General features: G+C 38.8%; 1 pseudogene; it reads left to right on the forward strand.

Annotated features, from left to right (window-relative positions):
* Window positions 1-304, forward strand: LOC102732782 (U6 snRNA-associated Sm-like protein LSm3 pseudogene; annotated as a pseudogene).
* The last annotated feature ends 1,639 nt before the right edge of the window (window positions 305-1,943 follow it).

Raw genomic sequence — 1,943 nt, forward strand, 5'->3', positions numbered from 1 at the left:
ATGGCGGATGACATGGACCAGCAACAAACTACCAACACTGTAGAAGAGCCCCTGGATCCCATCAGGCTCAGCCTGGATGAGTGAATTTATGTGAAAATGAGAAATGACAGAGAGCTTCGAGGCAGATTACATGCTTATGATCAGCATTTAAATATGATATTGGGAGATGTGGAAGAAATTGTGACTACTATAGAAATTGATGAGGAAACATACAAAGAGATATATAACAAAACAGAATATTCCAATGCTTTTTGTCCAGGGAGATGATATTGTATTAGTTGCCCCTCCATTAAGAGTTGGCTGAAACGAAGAATTTATCATGTATGGAATATAGGAGCTTTTGTATGATTGCCTCTTTAAATGTAGAAGACATTCAAAAGAGAAAACTGCATAAATTTTGATATTAAGAGATGACCAAGGATTCTTCCACTCCTGAAATGAGTTGATTTGCAGATAACTCAAAAATTCTTAAGCTAAAGGGCATTTTAATTTTTTTCCAATCCTTTCAATAAATGTGATCACCAAGATGCAGAACTCTTTTTTTCAGGAAAAAATAAATAAATAAAAATGTTTATTTTGCAGGGTTGTGAAGATTAAATGAGATAAGGCATGGAAAAAATGCTCCATTTTGGAGTGGTACTTGTCCTGCCCATGACTGATTCTCAGATTAGAGATTAAAAAGTAATACCCTGTGGGCTGGACTTGGCTCAAAGATGAGTTTTGTTTGAGTCTCTGTCAGGGGTCCCCAAGACCATTCCTAGGTTTGATGATTCACTAAGAGGATGTACAGGACTAAACATATAGTCCTACTCAAAGGCTATGATTTATATGGCAAAGGATATGTAGCCAAATCAGCAAAGAAAAAGCACATGGGGTAAAGTCTAGGATAAACCAGGAATAAACTTTCAAGGGTCCTTTCCCATGGAGTCACACAGGATGGGCTTACTTGCCCCAGCAATAAGTTATAACAACACACATGGAATGCTGCCAAGCAAGAAGCTCATTAGAGACTCAGCACCTGGGTTTTTATTGGGCCTGGTCATGTAGGCAGCTTCTGCCAGGCAGATACCAAAATTCCAGACTCTCAGAAGGAAAGCAGGAGCTTGGCATCATCCATATTGTTTGTACAAACAGTTCAGGCACAGTGAGTCACTCTTATCAGTTTTGGGAATGGTGGGAGCCCTCCCAAAGTTCAAGTCCCCAAATGCCAGCCAAGGGCCAACCTGTAAGTAGGCCTTTCTAAGAATAAGCAGGTCGACCTGCTATGTTACCATTTTTACACAGGCACACACAGGGTTTGCCCATGCAGGCTTTTTTTTTTTTCTTTTAACTTAGTTGCCATTCTTCAAAAATTAAGAAATTTCACTCAGGATTTTCAGCCCTTGTGAAAAGTCAGATACTGTGGCAAAAATAGATTCATTTTCCCACAAGGCAACAATTGGCAGTCCCCTTTAAATGAGGCTTAAATTCCCTTAAATTCACCCCCATCTCCATCACTGTCAGTCTTTTCCACATTGAGTGCCGACTGCCATTTAATGTCATGTTTTTGTAACTGGCTATGAGCTGCTTGAATCAGGAGTGGCCAACTGACCAGAGTACAAGAGAAAGAAGCAGGCATGTGGAATACCTGTGAGTCATGGTAATTAACAATAATACAAAAGGGTCACACTGATGAATTTCTGCTGTTGAGGTCCCAAGAAATGCCATGAATCTAGAACTCCTCTCTGGCACAATTACCGCAATTACTTATGGGTATTCTTGGATTGATAAGACGACACTTTTACTGCAATGTACTATAAACACTTTTCATTTAAGTTAACTTGAATTAGTTTTTGTTCCTATCCATCCAAAGATTACTGACTGGAATAGTGAAAACATAAATAAAACATTGCATTTATTGTCAGTTAGTACTTTATAAATCAAAGCTATTGCTATCATCATCA

Source organism: Leptonychotes weddellii, chromosome 5, assembly GCF_054177405.1.
Source record: "Leptonychotes weddellii isolate Sample4059 chromosome 5, ASM5417740v2, whole genome shotgun sequence".
Lineage (NCBI taxonomy): Eukaryota > Metazoa > Chordata > Mammalia > Carnivora > Phocidae > Leptonychotes > Leptonychotes weddellii.